The sequence below is a fragment of the Silene latifolia genome, chromosome 11, assembly GCF_048544455.1.
Source record: "Silene latifolia isolate original U9 population chromosome 11, ASM4854445v1, whole genome shotgun sequence".
In the NCBI taxonomy this organism is placed as follows: Eukaryota; Viridiplantae; Streptophyta; class Magnoliopsida; order Caryophyllales; family Caryophyllaceae; genus Silene; species Silene latifolia.
This window is the reverse complement of record NC_133536.1, coordinates 192,136,008-192,158,037: the sequence shown is the minus strand read 5'-3', so window position 1 is coordinate 192,158,037 and position 22,030 is coordinate 192,136,008. Positions and strand designations below refer to the sequence as shown.

At 35.9% G+C, this 22,030-nt stretch overlaps 1 pseudogene; it reads left to right on the top strand.

Moving 5' to 3' along the window:
* The first annotated feature begins 5,011 nt into the window (after nucleotides 1-5,011).
* Nucleotides 5,012-5,110, top strand: LOC141615935 (small nucleolar RNA R71; annotated as a pseudogene).
* The last annotated feature ends 16,920 nt before the right edge of the window (nucleotides 5,111-22,030 follow it).

Genomic DNA, 22,030 nt, shown 5'->3' with positions numbered 1-22,030 from the left:
TGGGAACAATAAAAGAAACACCTCAATGGGACAGACGTGTGAGTCCTTTAATTGATGCTAGGACTCAAAAATCATGATCAAGATAAATTATATGAAAAACAAGAGAAATAAACAAACCTTAAAGGAGGTGTAGGAAACTCACAAAGTAATGTGGCATCCTCCCAAGAGCTTGATAATCCTCAATCTTCGCCGATGGCGTCATCACTATCATCTCCATCTCCATCAGCCTCTTCACTAGAATCAACCTCCATAGATCCGGAGTTACCATCACTTGCACTTGAACTTCCTTCTTCTTCCTCACTACCCTCTTCTTATTCACCTTCTTCATTTTCTTCTTCATTTTCTTCACCTTCTTTTTCACCACTCTCAACAACAACAACAACCTCCTCTTCAACCAAGCTAGCACCCCTAAAAGCACTAGGAAAGAAGACTTCCCTATCCGCCCAACTAGGCAAAGGACAAGATGGGTCAAGAAGTCCTTGCCTAGCTAGATGTATGAGGGGCGGATATTGTGCTCTATAAGCATCGAATCTATCCTCATAAGCTTGCTTGTGCAGTTGTTGCATCAAAAGAGTCAAGTAGTCATTCCCCGCCTTAACATTTTTGGGTTGAAACTCATGGTAGGTGAATGGGTAAGGTGGAGTGAAAATAGAGGAGGAGGGCTTGGCAATGTCCTTCCTTTGATATTGTATAATGTAATCAGCTTCCTCGGAGAGTGGGAGAAAGTAGTGTGGCCTATGGACATTTAATCGGCAAATTTTGTTCGGTAAAGTGAAGGACTTGACATCTTTTGTTAACCACCCAAATTTGTCGTCAAGAGTATCATTCTTGACCCATTTGAATTTTTGAACCATGGTGGCTAGATCAATGATATGGCCTCCCTTAACCGGTTTATAAGTTCCATATTTGTTGAATTCTCTGTTGAAGTGTTTTGCCAAATAAGTTACCAATCCTCCATTAACAATAAAGGCCGTGCCTTCCTTTCCTTGGTCAATATTGAGCCACCTCTCGATCAAAAGTATAAGAATATTGTACCTCTTGGTGAACTCTCTACCAACATTCAAGGTTAACTCGAGATAAATAAAATCAAGCTCGGTGAAGTGGTTTGATCCCTTTCTAGCAATCAAAGTATGCCCAACAACCTTGTGCCACACCCTTATGCGTGGATGATGGACATAAAGGGCACGACAATCATGGTAAGATGTAAACTTTCTCCCGGTAATAGCCTTCCATAAGGGAGCGGGATCATATTTTGTGATCGGTTGCTTCACATAGGTCGAGTCATTGCTAAGGCCAAAAACTTTTCCAAAGTCGGTATAAGACATTTTCCTATCAACATTCTCAAGGCGGAATTCAATGTTTGTTCGAGTTTCCACCTTGGTAACTTGCAATGAGCTTAAAAACTCCAAGGTGAGGGATGAGTAGGTCAACTCTTTCATATTAAACAAAGTAAGCAATCCCATGGACTCGAAGAAATTCTTTGTTTGTTCTAAGACACCCAATTTGGTCAAGGTCTCTTGGCATATGAATTTGGTGGGTAAAATAGATTTCTTAGCAAGAGATAAAAATTTCTTCTTATGGGCATCGGATATGAAAATTACCTCCGGATAATCATGTAGTTGCTCAAAAACCGGAGTAGAAGTAGTAGTTTCCACCATAGGAGGAGTAGTCTCTTGAATCTCCATACTTGCACTTTAAACCACCAAAGCCTTTGAAGCTTGTAGAGGTTGTTGCCTTTTTGAGAGATTCTTCTTTGGAGGTGCCTTGCTTCCACCTTTTGTCCTAGCCATCTTCTCCTTGTATGTAATAACACCAAAGGTATGCTTGATTTCTTCAAGTTTCAATAAGACCCAAATCGATTTAGGATAGTTGAATTTTGCCTTGTATTCTAAAAATTGATTCAAACTTTGAAGATTTTGGTGTTTTAATTGCTTGTTGTTGACAAAGGAGTGATTTGTTTCAGTTTTTAGGGAGTTTGGAATTAATTTGGTGAATTTGGTTGAGAAATTTGATTTTTGTGGATGAAGGTTTTGAGGGTTTTGGAGACGTGGTTGTGTTTTGAATGAGTAAAATGAAATGGGAAAGGTGGGGTTTTAATCCCATTGGATTTGAATTACACATGGGAGACGAGCGGATTCTGGGTCGGGACGCTCGGAACCTGCTTCACTTTGCTTCAGAAAATAAGACCGTGCTGAGACGAGCGTCTTCTGAGGAAGACGAGCGTCTTTCTGAGGGAGACGAGCGGATTTACTTGAGGACGCTCGGATTCCTTGTCAGGAGGAAATCCAAATTTTACCAGCAGTAAGACGAGCGGATCTTTCGTTAAACGAGCGTCTTGACTGAGACGAGCGGATTCTACGTGGAGACGCTCGGATCTTCAGTCAGATCAAATTTTTTTCATTCCAGCTCTCTCAGGATGAGCGTCTTCTTCCCAGGACGCTCGAATTACTATCAGGACGAGCAGATTCTTGTCGGGCCGCTCGGATTGTCCCTCTACCTCACGAATTCAGTTCCATCTGTGGGTATTTCACAACCCGTGTCATTTACTCTTCATTCCTTTGGTCTTCATTGTGGGGGCACGACGAAGGGCTTGGATAGCCTAGGCAATTTCAATCTCCACACTATGTCAAAACACTACACATCAATAAACATATAAGTCCCTCCCTCACTTTCTCTCAAAATGAAAATCTTGATCAAGGCATAAAAATACAAATCTAAAATTGACAAAAATGTAATACAATAAGTAAAATGCAAGTTAAGGGGTTAGATTATTTACAAATGGTGGTTTAGAGAAGACTCCACCAAACTCTCATCCATAAATGAGATGTCAAGGGGGCATAGCCAAGGTGTTGTTGATGTTGCTCAACACCTTGAACAATTAGTCGAAAGCTTGTTCATTGTCATGATAAAGATCCTCAATGGACCTTTGCACATGTTGTTCTTCATTGTGGTCTTGGATCATAGCATTACCGATATAGGGATTGAATAACCCTTCAAACTCATCATCCCAAAGACCGCATACTTCATCTACTTGTTCCCCAATAGTATCATGAGTTGATGAGAACAACTCCTCTTTCTTCTTGTCATTATGGCCAATGAGGCCTTCTTCTTCTTCTCTTGTCTTGAGTGGTGGTGAGCTATTCAAGCTCTCATTCTTGTTGAAACATTCTTGCTCTTTGGATGGAGCATCTTGGAGATCACCCATTTCCTTCTCCGATATGGGTGGTGATTCTTTACCCATAGCTTGTTCTTTGCATGGAGATGCCAATTTCTTCCTATCACTTTCTCGACTATAATGGTCAATCATGAAACATGGCTCATGCAATCGGGGACCTCTCATTGTCTTGTCAAGATTAAAAGTGATCGTTTCATCTCCCACTTCGAGTGTTAGCTCTCCATGTTTCACGTCAATCACCGCTCCCGCGGTGTGTAAGAATGGTCTTCCTAAAATAATAGGAATGTTGGAATCTTCTTCCATGTCAACAATAAAAAAAGTCCACCGGGATGAAGAACTTACCAATTCTTACCGGCACATCTTCCCATACCCCTAAATGTGTCTTTGTTGATCGATCCGCCATTTGAAGCGTGATATTAGTGCACTTAAGCTCTCCTATTCCTAGCCTCTTGCACACCGAATATGGCATGACACTCACACTTGCCCCAAGGTCACATAGAGCTTTGTTGATTGTGGTGTCGCCAATGGTACATGGAATAAAGTAGCTTCCCGGATCCTTTAGTTTTGGAGGTGAACTTCCTTATAGGATGGCACTACTCACCTTAGTGAAAGCAATAGTCTCAAGCTTCCGGATGGATTTCTTCTTTGTAAGAATATCTTTCATGTATTTCGCATAGGCCGGAACATGATTGATTAATTCCGTAAATGGAATTTAGACTTCCAAGTTCTTTACAATCTCCATAAACTTCCCAAGTTGTTCATCAAACTTAGGTTTAGCTTGACGACTTGGAAATGGAAGCCGAATCACAATAGGCTCTTTCTCCTTAGCCTTCTCTTCATTCTCCTTTGAAACTTCTTGAATGGTGGTGGGTTCTTCTTCTTTCTTAGAGTCTTCAACAACTCTTTCCTTGTCACTAGCATTCACAACATCTTCATCAACGGGTCTCTTCGGCCCTTCATACCTTGTACCACTCCTTAAATGGATGGCACTCACCGATTCTTGTCTTGGGGGATTACGTTGAAGTGGTAATTGCCCCTTTTGTGTTTGTGAACTAGAAGATGCTAATTGAGACATTTGGGTCTCCAACATCTTTGTGTGAGCTAGTATGTTGTTAATGGTAATGTCTTTTTCTTGGCTATCCTTTTGGATTTGAGTGAAAAATTCTTGTTGGTTCATTTGCATTTGGAGGACCTCATTTTGAACATCAAAACCTTGGTCATTTGTTTGATTGTATGGAGGTTGATTTTGATAAATTTGGTTTTGATTGTAAAAGGGTCTTTGAGCTTGGTTTCTCATTGGAGGTGGGGTGTATGTTGTTTGAGGGTTTTGAACATTTTGGTTTTTGTATGAGAGGTTTGGATGGAATTTGGTGTTTTCATTATAATAGTTGGAATAAGGGGTACCACTCTTGTATGCTTGGAAAGCATTCACTTGTTCCCCTACATTCACTTTGGTCATGTCCTAAAGTTCCACAACTCTCACATACTCCACTTGAAATTGATGAAGATGCCACCATGGCATTAACGTGTTGCTTAGGTGATTTGGAGGCCTATTCAAGTTTAGCCATAGCCTTCTCAAACTTCAAATTAATGGTGTCAATATGAGCACTAAGTTGAGCAGCCAATTGAGTAATAGAGTCCACTTCATGCTTTCCTCCTCTAGTAGCCTTCCGAGGTCTACTATATTGTGAGTTATGGACCACCATTTACTCAATCTTGTTCCATGTTTGATTATAATCAACTTCGGTAAACATACCATTTGATACCATATTGAGAATGTTTCAGGAGTCTTCATATAGACCGTTCCAAAATTGTTGTACAAGGAACCACTCGCTAAGTCCATGGTGTGGACAAGATCGACAAGTATCCTTGAATCTCTCCCATGCTTCATACAAATATTCCTCATCCCTTTGTTTGATCCCGGTGATTTGGGCTCTCAACAAGTTAGTCTTCTCCGGAGGATAGAACTTTTTGTAGAAAGCAAGTGCCAATTTATTCCAAGAGTCAATACCAAGAGTAGCCTTGTCTAGGCTCTTTAACTATTGTTTTGCGGAACCAATCAAAGAAAAAGGAAACAAGACCCATCGAATTTGGTCTTGAGTCACTCCGGTTTAAGAAATCGCATCACAATAGTCACAAAAAGTCTCCATATGAGAATGAGGGTCTTCATTAGGCATTCCCCCAAATTGACTTCTCTCAACTAATTGTATAAATTCGGATTTTGTAATGAAATTACCGGTTAAGTGTTGTGGGTTAGGAGTACCATTTGGTAGGTTCTCCTCGGTTGGTACGGAATGTGATGAAAATTTAGGCATTGTGGGTTGATTTTGTGGTTGGTTATGTGTTGGGTTATCCTCTCCTTCTCTTGCAAAAGGGTTGATGAACTCAATGTTATTTGGTTGAATGTCCACAATCTCACCAACAGCTCTCAAAGTATTTCTAGCAAGTCTTCTATTGTTGGTCAAAGTTCTTTCAATTTCAAGATCAATTGGTAACAAGTTACCTTGTGAGCTCCTAGACATGCAAAATATCAAACAACTCAAAAACAATTAGAACAAACCTTGAGGAATTTGACTTCCCCAAGGTAAAGAAAGACACAACTAAAAACAAACAAAGAAAATCAAATCACGTTAACACCGTCCCCGGCAACGGCGCCATTTTTGGCGGATCGGTTTTGTTACTCGTCGTCAAAAGTTACCTAGACCAAAACAATATTTATAACTTCACAAACTACTCTACTCTTAGTAAAGAGGTAAGTAAAGGTCGAATCCCAAGGGACGGGTATTGATGTAGGATTTTCGATTGCAAATGGTTCTGTCTAAGGGTGTCACAATTTGGGTTGAGGTAGAAGATCAACTAAACTAAATAACAATATAAAAGAAAAGCAAAGAAAACAAGCAAGATGATTAAAATGAGTTGTAAACAATTGATTAAAAGCACTACTGTGTCATGGGTTCATAGCGGATTCATGGGATTTGATCATACAAACATGTTCTCTACTAGATGCAAGCACTTATTGTTGTGATGGGATCGAGTTAGTGTATATCTTACAATCCCTAAGAAGGTTTGGATCCCGGAGCCGAATCGATTAGATTGTACAACACCTACAAGTCTACTTAATCCTTCCTATCCAACTATATACATGGTCTAATGAGACTCGAGTTGGTTTATGTCTTACAAGTCTCATTGAAAAGATAAGTGATGGGTAAAAAATGCAAGGATTCATAGGCTCGCATTTCATCAAACATAACATGTGCATAAGTTGGAATCACAACAAGCAAGCAAATTAATTATGAAAACATATTAGATTAAGCATGAATCAATCCCCATACTAGTAGAAAAAGTGACATTGACATCGCCATGTTGACATCGCTTCTCACTAAAAACGATGTAAAAATTATAAGCTTAATTATTGACACCGTTTTTCTTAAAAAAACGATGTAACTTATTTTTGATTTTGTATTTACATCAGTTGCTAGCATCGGTTATTTGAAAACCGTTGTTAATTAATTCCCGTTATATCGGTTTTATTAGAACCGATGTAAAATTTTTACGTCATACTTATGTTACTTCTGTTTATTGAATCGATGTCAAATTTCAACACAAGATCACTCATATCCCATTATCATAGAACTTCCGTTTAGACTTCAAAACAAAAAACCCTTCGCCTCTCAAAAACGAAACCTCATAGATTCAAACACCATCTCACGCCGGCGCCCTCTACCGTCTGACTATCACCCTCGACGACCACAATACAGCCGCTTCCTCTACTATCATCACGTTGTTGTCCTCACCTTATCACGCTGCAACTATTACTCAATGTACTGTCTTTCAAACACCTACGCCCTAATTTTCGACCATCAGCATCTCGGAGGTAAGAACCCTAATTTTCGATTTTTTTTTTTGTATGTAATTAATCAAGGATTGAATTTGAGTTTTTTGTATGTAAATAATTGGGGATTGAATTAGGTAAAACCCTAATTTTCAAATTGAAATTGCTCATGATTCAATATGAGATTCAACTTGTGAAGTAGTCGCAATTTAGGATGGTTAATTTTCTTCTTGACAAGGGAAGAAAGATAAAGAAGGTAGATTAGGATTGTTATGAAGGGTTCAAGTAGAATTAAGATAAAAGAGAGCCCTGCTTTGTGAGATAACATGCTGAATACATTTATGTCATGCTTTTCCTGTATAGTTATTGTTTTTTGCTTGGTTTGTTCAATATATGTGTGACATTTCATTTTGGTGCTTACATTGCATTAAGAATCCATGGTCAAAACGTTGCTGAGATGCCGCTAATAGCTACACCATTCAAGTATCGCCGTTAGGGAATGTGTCTACTGCTTCTACATGAGTTAGAAAAGGTAATTTCTTTGAGCACGTTCAGTTTTATTTCTGCCTTTGAGTGATTAAATAATTAGGTATTGATACAGAAGTCCCTCAAACCCTCTTATAAATTGCAAATTTTGTCACCCAATTAACATTTCTATTACCATGGTTTTCCTTTGTTAAATGGAAAACATCCATTTTGTTCCTTTTCAGATGCTTGTTGAGCTAGGCGTTGAAAGACTGGTCCTACCAGGTATATAGCTACGCTAAGTGAGACCTGGGTTTCGACATTTGGTTTCATGGAAATGCCAGATTATGTTCAAAGAGAATTACTAAGATATCCATTTGTTCTTTTCCAAGGAACTACATTGTTTCAGAAAATTCTTAGAAAATCATTTGAATGTAATGGCATGGGCCTTGATGTGTTCTAGTTATTAGGTTCAAATATTCACTATTGACTTCTTACCCCTAGTTTTCGATAAGACTGTCCCGTGTGATCGTGGAAGTATCAATTGTGCATCAAGTTCTTCCAACAAATACGGCGAGCAGCAACTTGATACGTCAAGAAGAATTAGTCGATGTATCACACAGGCTATCATTAGAAATAACCGATTAAATAGGGAGTTGCCAAATTCCAAGTCTGTGATCGACTACAAAGGTTTGTTTGCTTTTCTTTCTGTCTATTGGTAAAAATGCAAGCGTCCACTTCTACCACGAGAAGAGTTATGTTACTCATCTATTTGTTCATATAATCACATGTGTTTGCTATGTAGATTCTTCTCAGGAATCTACGAAGCTGGACAGGGTTCAACAGGAATGCTCACAGCCGTCACAGGTAATTGAAACTAAGTTTGATGGTTCTTTGGTTTCTGCTCGTTATTTACTCAATTTGTTTCGAAACGTGTATGGGTGATCCACCAAATAAATTGCATATTTGCATTTGATGGTATTCAGGTATGGGGTTACTACTTAGCTGCTAGTTTAACTCGACTTTTCTATTTTCAACTACATTTATCATCTTTTTTGTTAAGCATATTAGAGTACCGTCTTGGAAGTCTTGAACCCTCTATCCTTTAGGCTTAGGGTGGCCATATTTCAACATGAAATGTACTAACAAGTAACATCCAATCTACGATAAGTTCATTTCCGACATTTATTCATTTATCGCACACTTTCTCAATAGTAATTTGTAGTATGGTACTCGCGCTTCATATGAATATAGGAACTTTTTCTTGTGTACTGTTAGTGCCCTTGTCGACTGCTTGCTTACTCTTAATTTGGTATAAATGTAGTGCCCTCAACACCCGCAAAGTTATGAGTGCGGTTATGATGTTATGAAGTGCATGTATGATATTACCGTACGTTACGCATCATCAGATCGGACGACATAGTAAAGGTATATTGATCTATTGTTTCGAACTATTTGAATTTTTATGTATAGAGATTGTTCGTATAGAATTTTTATATATAGATATTGCTCGTATTTTCTAAGTGTGTACCTCTTCCTAATCCTTGTTCTTTTATGTAGTGTGGTTCAGGTTCGCAAATGACAATTGGACAAATGAACGATGTTCGAGAGCTTTGGTCGCTTTATTGTGGAAAGAACGTCTAGAGTATGTATGGTTTAGATTTCTAGAAATTGTAATTGAAAATACACGTTTTGCGTCGTAGAAGCGTGTAGTATAGTGTCTTAGACTACTTTATGCATGAATGCGACGGAATTGTATACGCTATGATATTTTTTTGGTATAATAAATATATAGTTCTGTTTGAATTATTGGAAGGAATGAGATGCACGGTTATTATTTGTATATTGATTCATTTTGCAGGTCCCTAATAATGTAAAAATTCACAAATAGGTTATCAGTAAATCGTCATTTGCGAACCTGAAACATACTACATTAGTTTCATACTACATCAGTTTCAGACCAAAACCGATGTAATTGAGACCAAAACCAATGTAATTGAGACCAAAATCGATGTAGAATTATGTAGTATATGATTGTCATTTACATTACATCAGTTTTAGACACTATTAACATCGCTTTTCACCTATAACCGATGTTAATAATATACTATATACATCGATTTTAGACCAAAACCGATGTAATTGAAACACAATTAACATCGGTTTTCACTTATAACCGATATAAATTGTATACTATTTACATCGGTTCTAAAAACGATGTTAAGGTAAAAATACTAAATACGTCGCCCCCAGAAACATCGCCACAAAAGCGATGTAAATGGGGTAAAATAACCGATGTCAATGAGACTTTTTCTACTAGTGAATGTTGGTTTCCCATAATTCCCCATTAACCCTAGTTAAGGAAACTACTCACTCATTATCAAGTTTAACATGCTAACAAGGTTGTCAATCATACTAGCAAGGCAAAACATGATGAACAAATGAAGATGATTAACAATAATTAAAAAGGGATTAAGAGAGAATTATACCTATAAAGATGATTCCAAATAATAAAGCAAAGAATAATAGAAGTACTTGATGATTGATGGAAGGTTGTCAATCCTCCAAATAAACCCAAATAATCTTCTAATTACCCAAAATAAATGATGAAAAATAGAGAAATTAAGGAACAGTTAAGAAATGAGATTTTTATTAATGCTAAATTATGAGTTGATTACAAGACTAAGAGAGTATTAAGACTTGATTAGGATAAGATTAAGATCCCATTAAGATGATATATAAATCTAGGTAGTACAATGGGATATTTATACTAGAGATTAGGTACAAGGATTAGGGTTACTAAGGGCTTAATTGACTATTAAGACCCTTAAGAAAAGTTGAGGAAGTGCTCCTCTCCAAGGAGATGCACATCTCCGTTTTGGTAGTCTCCAGAAAATCTGCTCGTCCCGAGCGTCTAGACAGTAAGCACGGCGGGTTCTATAAGGGAATCCGAGCGGTTCAGGGGAGAGACGGTCGGATTTGTTGGCCTAATCAAGACGATCGTCTTGGCATCGAGACGCTCGGATTGGTGGGCAGGGTGACGCTCGTCCTGGGTCAGCACTTCTCTTTTCTTCTTTCCTCAACAATCCTCGGGGATCTTGTTGGGGATGCAAGGATCCTTTCATCATTTCCCAATCTACTTTATTATCTACATAGGCCTTATAGTATCGTCTTCCCTTTGATGCTTGGTCATTGGATTTGATCAATTTAGCTCTATTTTGCCATGAAAATGCAAGGTTTGCACTCCTTTCCTACCAAGGGAACAGAACCTCAAAGAATATGCAAAACGGGAAACTAAAGATAGTAAATGACCCAATTATGCACTAAAAAGCATAGGAACGAGGCTAATTCGGGGACTAAATATGCTTAAATATGAGTCACATCAGTATATATGTTGGATGAAGTATACTTTTGGGTTGAATGGAAGTGATTGGAGTATATGTAATGTGATGTGGGTTATGTCTATATGATCATGATGATGTTAATGTTTGGTTTGTTGGTAGTATCATGTGATTAAGGTCATGCATATATATATATATATATATATATATATATATATATATATATATATATATATATATACATATATATATATACATATATATATATATATATATATACATAGGATCAAATGAAACCACCTTCCTTAGGTGAGTCCATGAGTCCTAATCTTAGCCATTAGATTATAACATAATCAATGGCCAAGATTAAATCTGAAAATAAAAGCCCATATAAAACCCCAACAACCCCTAATTCTATTCATTCACTCACTTGCCTCCCTCACTCTCACTTCTCTCTCTAAATCTCTAACCTTTCCTCTTCCTACTGTCGCACTTAACCCGACGCCGCCACTACCGCCGCCTCTCCCCTGCCGCCCTCAAACTTTCTCTTCTCCCTCCTCTCTTCTCCCTCTATCCTCTATTCTGCCTCCCTCGGCCACCACGAAAACTCCCTCCACACCCAGATCTGCCTCGTCGCCACCACGCCGACACCACCAACCCCTCCCTCTACCTCCCTCTCTCCCCGTGCCTCCCTCGGCCTCCACGACGCACATCTGCCTCCCTCCTTCCCTTTCTCTTTTTTTATATTTTTTTTTCTTTATTTTTTTAGATTTGGTGGTTGCTTTGTGGTGGTGGTTGATTTTGGTGTTGGTTTCGTCTGTCTTGTATTTTTTTTTCATTCAGATCTGATAGGAGTGTGGTGGTTGCAGGGGGGATTTGTGGGGTTGTGGATGTCGCGGTCGTGGGGTGGGGGTAAGAATGTCGTGGTCTTCCCTTTTTTTTCCAGTTTGGTGGTACGTGGTGGCGGTTGTTGCAGGGGGGAGGTCATGGTGGTGGTTGGTGGTCAGAGGCGGTGGTGGGGTGTCGTGGTGGTCTTGGGGTAATGATGTTGGGATATGGATTAAAGTTTCAAAGATATGGACTAAAGTTTTACTGATATTGACTAAAGTTTCATTCGTAACTTCGAGAAATAACAAATTTTTACATCGTTATATAAATACACACTTTTATATTGAAAATGGCCTGAAAACCATTAAAGTTTCACTCATCACCATTAAAATTTCACACGTTTAACATTAACGTTTCATTCATAAATCACTGAAAATTAAATAAATATTAATTAAAGTTTCACTCGTCAAATGGCCTAAAAAAATTAAAGTTTCATTCGTCACCATTAAAGTTCCACTCGTTTAACATTAAAGTTTCATTCATAAATCAATGAAATTAAATAAATTTTAGTCAAAATTACATTATTACATAAATTCAATTTTTTTTATTAAAATGGCCTAAAAAAATTAAAGTTTCACTTTTAAGCATTAAAGTTGAACTCCTATACTATTAAAGTTACATTCAAAAATCAGTTAAATTAAATTAATATTAATCACTATCACATCATTCCATAAATTCAAATTTTTATATTAAAAATGGCCTAAAAAAATTAAAGTTTCACTTTTAAGCATTAAAGTTTCACTCGTAAAACATTAAAGTTATATTTAAAAATACATAAATTTAATTTTTTATTTACAAAATGACTTTAAAAAACTAAAGTTTCAATCGTAAAGAATTAAATTTGCTCTCACAGATTAAAGTTTCACTTTTAAAACATTAAAGTTTCATTTCAAAAATTAATTAGAAGTCTCAAATCTCAACCATCAATCTTAGAAGATCTAATGGCTAAGATAAGGACTTAAGAATTCACCTATTTAGGTGGACTCATTTGACCTTGCCCCTCCCCCCCCCCTCTCTCTCTCTCTCTCTCTCTATATATATATATATATATATATATATATATATATATATATATATATATATATATATATATATATATATATATATAGTGAAAAGATCAAATGAGTCATCCTCTTACATTTGAGTCCATAAGTCCCATTATGGGCCATTGGATCTTGGAAATGGAGGGCTAAGATGAGAACCCAAAAATTAAGGTTAATGCTCTAATTTTGCCATATTCCTCTAATTTTCTCATTAACTACATTAATCCTCCTCATCTTTCATTCACCAACTCATTATCACATCTCCTCATTCTCTCTCTATATCTCACTTCTCCATATTCTCTCCAAGAAAACCAAGAAAAAAAAAACCCAAAAAACCAAACAAATAAAAAACCCAAAAAATCCAAATAAATCATTTACTCATCTTTTCCTCATTCACCATCCACCTACCACCACCCACCGGACACCACCACCGCTGCTGCCGCCACCGCCGCCGCCATTTTTTAATTTTTTTTTTTTTTTTTTTTTTTTAAAAAAAAAAAAAAAGAAATTGATGTTTGGGTGTTCTTTTTATTTATTTTTTTTGTTTTTTTTCTCCTTATATCGTCTTGCTATATAATATTGTTTTAATTTTGTGAGTTTTTTTAATTTTAATCTTAGATCTACTAAAATAGATAAATTTTCATTGACCCCTTTTTTTTTCCATTTCCGTTTTGTTTTTTTTTTCAATTTTGATGTTTTGGTCTTTTTTTTTCCGGTTATTGACAATCTTACAAATTATAGTGTGATTTTAGTACTAAATCTATTAGTTATGAAATCTCATTTTTTACTTTTTTTCTTGTTGATATCACTTTGTTAATATCCGTCTTGTTATATATAAATGCCAAATTTCGTATTTAAAATTTTGTCTTGGTATTGTGTGATTTAGGATCTATTAAACTTACTTATTCGGTTAAAATTACACTTTTTTGGTTAAAATTACACTTTTGTCCGTTAAAATTACACTTTTTTCCGTTAAAATTACACTTTTTTCGGTTAAAATCACAGTTTTTCGGTTAAAATTACACTTTTGTCCGTTAAAATTACACTTTTTTCCGTTAAAATTACACTTTTTACGGTTTAAATCACAGTTGTTTTCCTGTTAAAATTTCATTTTTTAACGTTAAAATTACACTTTTTTCTGTTAAAATTACACTTTTTAACGTTAAAATTACACTTTTTTTCGTTAAAATTACACTTTTTTTCCGGTTAAAATTACACTTTTTCTCGTTAAAATTACACTTTTTTTAGTTAAAATTACACTTTTTTTCCGGTTAAAATTACACTTTTTCCCGTTAAAATTACACTTTTTCTGTTAAAATTACACTTGTCTTCATTGAAGTTACATTTATCTTTATTATTAAAGTTACACTTATCTCTACTAAGGTTACCCTCTCAATGACTAAAGTACGCTTTTGGACTAAAGATAGAACAATTTGGACTGAAGTTACACAAATTTGGACTAAAATTACACAATTTGGACTAACTAATGGAGTTATTTGTAAATTTTACCTTATACAATTTGGACTAAAGATACACAAATTTGGACTATAGTTATACAATTTGGATTAAAATTACACTTTTATGGACTAAAATTACACTTCCGTTGACTAAAATTACACTTTTGTAGACTAAAATTACATTTGTGGATTAAAGTTACACATTTGTGGACTAAAATTACACTTTTTTGGACTAAAATTACACTTTTTTGGACTAAAATTATACTCATTAAATTTATACAATTTGGACTAAAGTTACACAATTTTAACTAAAATTACACTTTTGTGAAATAAAATTACTCTTTTGTTGACTAAAATTAGACTTTTATGGATTAAAATTACACTTTTGGTGAACTAAAATTAAGGACTAAAATTACACTTTTTATGGACTAAAATTAAGTGATAAAAGATACAGACTATCAATTTACTAAAGTTACACTTTAGTGGACAATGATTGAAATTTCACAATCTCAATGACTCAAAATAAATGGATTGTGTAACTTTAGTCCAAAATGTGGATTTTTACTCTAAATTTAGTCGTAAATAGTGTATTATTAGTTCAAATTTATTCGGAAATAATGTATTTTCAGTCCAAAATTGTATTTGTAGTCCAAAATTAGTCGTAAATAGTGTATTTTTAGTCCAAATTTAGTCGTAAATAACTCCTTTAGTTAGTCCAAATTAGTCCATATTAGATTATTAGTTAGTCCATATTGTCCATATTGTCCAAATTAGTTAGTCCATATTGTCCAAATTAGTTAGTCCATATTGTCCAAATTAGTTAGTCCAAATTAGTTACTCCATATTGTCCAAATTAGTTAGTCCGGAAAAAAGTGTAATTTTAACAGAAAAAAGTGTAATTTTAATCAAACAAAAGTGTAATTTTATATAAAAAAAAAAAGTGCAATTATAACAAAAAAAGTGTAATTTCAACAAGAAAAAGTGTAATTTCAAAAGACAAAAAGTGTAATTTCAACAAAAAAAAAGTGTAATTTCAAAAGAAAAAAGTGTAATTGTAATAAAAAAAAATGTAATTGTAACTTTAATAGAAAAAAGTGTAATTGTAACAGAAAAAAGTATAACTTTAATGACGATAAGTATAATTTTAACAAAAAAAAGTGTCACCAATGTGAATATAAAAATCCAAAACATAGAAATAAAAACCAAAATACCATTGAAATTCAAACAACAAAACTCCTCTTCTGTAACCGAGAATACATCACAAAGCCAAGTCTAATAAACATCAGTACACTATGACACTATGACGATCCAACCGACAAAATTCAACGGACAAAATTCCAAATCCAACCGACAACAGTACACTATGACACTATGACACTAAAGAAAACAAATGCAACTGACAAAATTCCTCGCATCATTAAGCAAAGTCCAACATAGATTAAAGGCAACCAAACACCACAAATAAAATAAACAACAGTACACTATGACGATCCCGATTGCCAAAAAGGGCTAACAATATACTCTCCATCTCAATCATTTGTTCGCCTTGTTTATTTTATGGGTATTTGATTCAAAGATAAACAAATGATAAACAAGGGGAAAAAAAAAATACTGAAAAAACCGAGATCCAAAATGAAACAACCAACAACAACAAATATCAAATAAGAAAAAGAAAAATAAATAGGAAACAAGATCTGAAAAAAAAGACGAAAAAGAAAAATAAAGACGACAGTGGTGTGCGGCGGATCTGGGCGTTTTGGTGGGGTGGCCGGAGGTAGTGTTGCGGCGTGCGGCGGCCGTGGGGTGTGTGGTGACGGCGGGTGGTGACAGGAGGCCGAGGAGGGAGGAAGTATAGGGATAAGCGGAGTGGTAGGTGGCGGTCGGTGGTGGTGGGTGAGGAAGTTTGGTTAGAATAATTTGGTTTTTTTGGTGGTGGTGGTTTTTGGGTTTTTTTTGGTTTTTGGTTTTTGGTTTTTTTTTGTTTGATGAGAGAATGTGAGAATGTGAGATATAGAGAGATATGAGGGGTTTGTGATAATGATTTAATGAGGGATGAATGATGATTAGGGAGGAATTTAATTGAGTTGAGTAGCTAATTAGAGGAGATTGGTTTATAGCCCTCCATTGAGATCTAATCTCACCCATTGATTCCCTTCATCCAAAGGCCCTTAGAAAGACTTAGGGACTCAATAGATGGAAGAGACTTAGGAGAACTTTGCTATATATATATATATATATATATATATATATATATATATATATATATATATATATATATATATATATATATATATATATATATATATATATATATAGGGTCGAGATCCGGTGAGAACCACCCATATAATGAGAACCATGAGAACCACTAATAATACTACAATCCAATAATACACACGCTGTGTATTATCTCAAACAAACCCCAAATTTTTTCGCGCGTCCCTCCCAAACCCACCTAAACTCAGACATTGTTAAATTTTGCTTTCTCTCTCATCATTCTTTCTCTCTCTCTTCAACTCATCTGTCGACTATTAAAACCTTCCGCCATCGCCTCTTTGATAATCAAACCTTAACTTTCTCTACAATCGAACGATAAATTCTTCGACAATCAACCTTTCGATTTTGCTTCAATCAATGACGCCTTTAAATTCGAGGTAAAATTTCGATCTTTATGATTATTTGTTGTGAAATTAGTTGATTTAGTCGATTAAATTAGATTGTTCGTGAAATTAGGGATTGATTAACCGATTAGAATTATGAATTGAACAATTATGCTTCTGAATTTAGGATTTCGTCAATTAAATTGGGGAAACCGAGAAATTAGGGTTAGGGGATTTGAGAAATTTGTTGAAACCATTAAATTAGGGTTTGATTCGTCTCTTAAGTTTCTGGATTGATAAATCATGCTTCTGAATTTAGGGTTTCATGAATTAAATTGGGGAAAGAATTAGGGTTGGAGACCGTTTATGTGCATCAAAATCTTGTTTATGTGCATCCAAATTCTTGTTTATGTGCATCAAATTCTTGTTTAGGTGCATCAAAATGTGATTTTGTGAATCAAATTGGCCTAATTGAGAAATTAGGGTTTCATGAATTAAATTGGGGAAACATTGAAATTAGGGTTGGAGACCATTTATGTGCATCAAAATCTTGTTTATGTGCATCCAAATTCCTGTTTATATGCATCAAATTCCTGTTTAGGTGCATCAAAATATGATTTTGTGAATCAAATTGGCTTAATTGAGAAATTAGGGTTGGAGAAATTGTGAAATTGCCTACATTTGTTAAAATCGGGGACTCAATTTCATGAATTATCTTTGTTGTATTGTTGCTTATTTAATTTTTGACATTTCTTGTTGCAGCAATAATGACAAAGACAACTCCTCAATACTATCACAAACTTCTTCAAATGTCATTACAAACGAAGGAGCGAATGTTGAAGCTAATGCATGTCAGCCTATATTAGAAATATCGCAATAGCGAGTTGAACATGATGTTCTGAAGTTGTGACTTTCGAATTTGTTGAAGGTACAATTCTATTCATCCTGGTAGTTGCTTGATGTTTTCAGCTTTTTAAAGGTACATTTCATATGCTTTTTATCCCTCGCCTTTCTGACTTTAATTGCACAACATATGCAGATATCATAGTAGAGGAGGCAGAGGACGAGGAGGCAGCAGAAGGTTCTTCAAGCAACACGAATCGGGTTTTTGAGTGTCTCAACCATCTTAAGCCTGTTATTGGTATGCTATTCGATAAGCTTGAACTAGGTGTTGAGTTTTATGAAGCATATGCAAAAGAATCTGGGTTTGTGACTAGATTAAGCTCACAAAAGTCTAAAAATGGTGTCGTTACGCATAAAAAAGTTGTGTGTAATAAGGCTGGAGTATGTGAAGCGAAAGGGAAAAATCACAGGAGGCAAAGGACTAGGATAGAATGTCCTTCTTGTATTAAATTTAAGCGAATTTTGGAGGAAGGTCCTGATATGGGTAAATACCAAATATATGATTTTCATGAAGGTCATAATCATATGCCACAAACACCATCAACAATGGTACATTTGACACAAACGAGAGAGTTGAATGTAGTTCACAAAAAAATGATAATTGACAACTCCAAAAATAACATAGGTCCAGTTAAGTCGTATAGGTTGTTCAAGGAGTATGTTAGAGGTTATAGGAATGTGGGTGCGTCATTGGAAGACTTTAAGAACTTTTCTAGAGATATCAAAAATTATTTATCAGAGGGGGATGCTCAAATGCTTATTGAGCATTTTATGAAGATAAAACACATGTGTCCATCTTTTTATTTTGATTTTGAGGTAGACGAGATAGGTCGATTGTCACATGTGTTTTGGGTTGACCCTATTAGTATTAAAAACTATTTGCTATTCGGGGACATGACCTCTTTTGATACGACCTTTAGAAAAAACAAGTATAGGATGATATTTGGTCCTTTTACAGGCGTGGATAATCATAAGAGATGCGTGACCTTTGAAATGGACTTATTATAAATGAGAGTAAGGAGTCCTTTGCTTGGCTATTTACGAAATTCGTAGAGGCTATGGGGGTCGTCATCCAGTTTGTATGATAACCGATGAAGATGCGGGGATAGAAGAAGGAATGAAATTAGCCTGGAAAGACAAGGTGCAACACAGATATTGCATGTGGCACATACTAAAAAAGTTGCCTGAGAAAGTAGGGCCTGTAATATGTAAAGATACTGAGTTCCTGAAGAAGATAAACCGATGTGTTTGGAGCGAAGATGTGGAGCCGCCTGAATTTGAGGAAAGGTGGACAACAGTAGTTGAATCTCATGGGTTGTCGGATAACGAGTGGCTTAAGGAGAAGTACAACATTAGAAATATGTGGGTTCCATCTTACTTTCGTGATCTGTTTTTAGGAGGCTTGATGAGAACGACCTCCGGTCGAGTCGAAAACCACTTTTTCAAAGAACTTCACTAATCCTAATTTAACCCTAGTTGAGTTTTGGATGAGATTTGAGAGTGCAATGGATGCTCAAAGATGGACTCATTCGAAACTTGTTGCACAATCAAAAACTCCTTCCCCGTTGTCGACTCCATTAGCCCTAGAAAAGCATGCATCGAAATCTACACTCCAACAATTTTCGGCGAGTTTCAAAAGGAAGTCGAAGCAGCTTGCTATTCATGTGGTGTTGGGGATAAAGAAAAAGATAAAACCTATCCAATTCTATACACAGATATCATAGATCAAGTTCGAAATAAAACGTATAAGGTTGGTTTTAAGAAGGATGATGTTTCAGTGGTATGCACATGCAAGAAGTTTGAAAGACATGGAATGCTCTGTCGACATGCTCTGTGTGTCTTTAAAGATCGGGAATTCGAGAAAGTTCCAAGTGACTACCTGCTTAGTCGGTGGAGCAAACTAGCAACCCGCCAGCCAATCGTCGGCCCTAATGGCCGTTGTTGCGATTGTACATCAATGGATGTACAGAAAAACAAAGTTGGCGAGTTATGGTCGGAGTTGTTTACTTGTGTGGCACTTGTTGAACGAGTCCTGGGCATTGTGATGATGAGTTGCTTGGGATTTTGCGTGAGTTCAAGGAAAGGGTAAAAATTACCCCTGATGAAAGTGGAAATACTGGTATTGCAAAGGTAAAGGACAAGAATGCTGAAATTGGGATGCTTTTAGGAACAAACATGCCTAGTGAGATTAAGGTTTTGCCTCCAAGGCAGTGCAAAAACAAAGGCTCGGGAAAAAGGTTGATCTCACAAAGAGAACGAGCTGGGGAAGTGACCAAGAAAGCGCTAAGAAAATGCGGGGCTGTGGGGAGATGGCGAACCACGACGGTAGGAATTGTGACCGAAGGACAACCGACAATGAATAGAGTCATTTTTTATTTTACCTTATTGAAAAATTTGGGAATTTTATTTTATTTGATAGATATTGGACATTTGCCTTATTGAATAATTCGTGACTTTTTATTTTATTTGATAGATGTTGGACTTTTTTTCTTCAAACGAATGAATGCAACACTTCTAGAATGTAAAGCCCGAGTGTTTCTGTCACCATTATTTCGTGCACATACAATGGTATTTCATGCACATACACATGTATTTCATGCATGTGGAACAGTTTTTCATGCACACATTATGCAAGTAACGGTTTAAGTTGTCATTTTATTTATAGCGTTTTTAAATTTTATTGTGCTTTTCCGTTTCATTGATTCATTATTAATCACTCAATCCATGGTGGGAAAAAATTACAATAAAGCAGCAAAAAAGTCGCATAATTCAAACTACTTGTAACATCTACCGTAGTAAATAATGAGCTGACCAAAATGCTACCATTTTTGTAATGAGATGATATGCAATTACTGATGAAACTCGAACGCTCCTCCTAACCCGAGTTTGTCGTCTAATAAACCTGTTTTTCATGCATGCACACTGTTATTCCATGCATGTGGAACAGTTTTTAATGCATTTACGATGTTTTCGATTTCATTACTGACCTTTTTTCGTTATCCAATTTTGAAAATTGTCTCTCGTTTTCGTTGCCTCGTGACATGTTCGTTTTCCAATTTTGAAAATTGTTTCTCGTTTTCGTTGCCCCGTGACATGTTTTTAGAATTAGTCCAGAAACATGACTTCATGTCTTACACGCCTTACATATTCCAAAATCTAATATGTACTCTCAAGACTTAGTGTACTACATATTCCAGAATAAACTCCACAAGAATCTAATATTCCAGGGTCTACTCCCTTTGTACATCCCGCGACTCAAGGAATCAGATAAAAAAAATGGCAGTGTTTCGAATTTTGGATTAGGTCATCTGCCACTCCCTTTGCACATCCCTCGACTCAAGTGTTTAGAAAATATCACCTAGGGATAATCCTACAAAAAAACGGGGGGGAAAATACTGTTACGTAAAAGTCACTCCAAGACAGAATCTAATGAAAAGAAGATTAAAAGTAGGCAAAATTTAAATTAGGCATTCAAGGTTCTTTATATTTACCTGTCTCTTGTTTTGCTTCCATTTGATGAGACGTGCAATCATACTCGTACCATATTCATCCAAATCCTACGTAAAAATTTTATTTGACAACAAATATTGAAATGCTTGAAATAAAATATACTGAATAATGTTTACAAAAGTTTGGTGAAAAATTTATACCTCGTAAGAACTCTTATCACTCCATGATGCTTGATCACACAAATTTTCTAGCCACTTTAACAAATAAACTCCACAAGAATACCCATTCTTTTGTTGAGGCACTTGCACAACCTCCCATTGAAAAGTCTTGATCTCCAACAACCTTGTGTATCTTGGAGAGTCTCTTGCGATGATCTCCAAAGCAGGCAGGAGCTATACAAAAACAAGACAGTGAGTGATTGTGATTGTGGTATAAGGCTATTTAATGCACATGCAAGGGTATGTCATGCACATAGAAGGGTATTTCATGCACATTAAGATCACCAACAGTATTTTCATTCGACAATGCATTTTGGGCGATCAAAAATCTGTTGAGCGACCTTCCGGATATAATAAGTGAGGGGTAACATGTTTTTGTGCAAAAACTAATAAATCATACCTGTTCAACTAAAAATTTTTGCTCGACTTCACGGCGCACCGGGAAGGTGGAGTCGAGTATGAAGTTCATCCTTTTCCCAAAGTCAACAACGCATGCAAACCAATGTGATCTCTCCACACAATAAGGAAAGAAAGCCTGAAATATTACAAACTAGTCAAGTAGGATTTATCGACTTCAAATGAAAAAAGAATGCATTGTAAAAAAGGAGAAGGAAAAAAAAAGTAAGAGAATATTTATTTACCAGTTGGGTTGTGTTTAGAT